We start from the raw sequence: 304 nt of genomic DNA, 5'->3' as shown, positions 1-304 counted from the left end.
CTTTCAAATGCTGTAAACCGCATTTATGTGCGATTTTTAATTCACGTCGAGGAATCTTGCAAAATTCGTAACAAATTTTGTCGCATCTTCATTTGTATTCGTAATGCTCCGTAAAAGATCAGTAAGATCGATATAAAAAGTAGAGACTTTAAGCTATAAAATGCTTATTAAAAAATTTCAGTCTATTGTAATTTGAGTGGCAAGAAAAGATTTGCAACTCCGTAAATTCGTTCACTTTGCAAAATTTTCAATGTTTAAATCCTCTTTTTTTCCATACCTCGTTTCTTACAAGGGAACCTCGCGA

This window comes from Wasmannia auropunctata, unplaced genomic scaffold (genome assembly GCF_000956235.1).
Source record: "Wasmannia auropunctata unplaced genomic scaffold, wasmannia.A_1.0 LD336088.1, whole genome shotgun sequence".
In the NCBI taxonomy this organism is placed as follows: Eukaryota; Metazoa; Arthropoda; class Insecta; order Hymenoptera; family Formicidae; genus Wasmannia; species Wasmannia auropunctata.
This window is presented reverse-complemented; position numbering follows the sequence as displayed.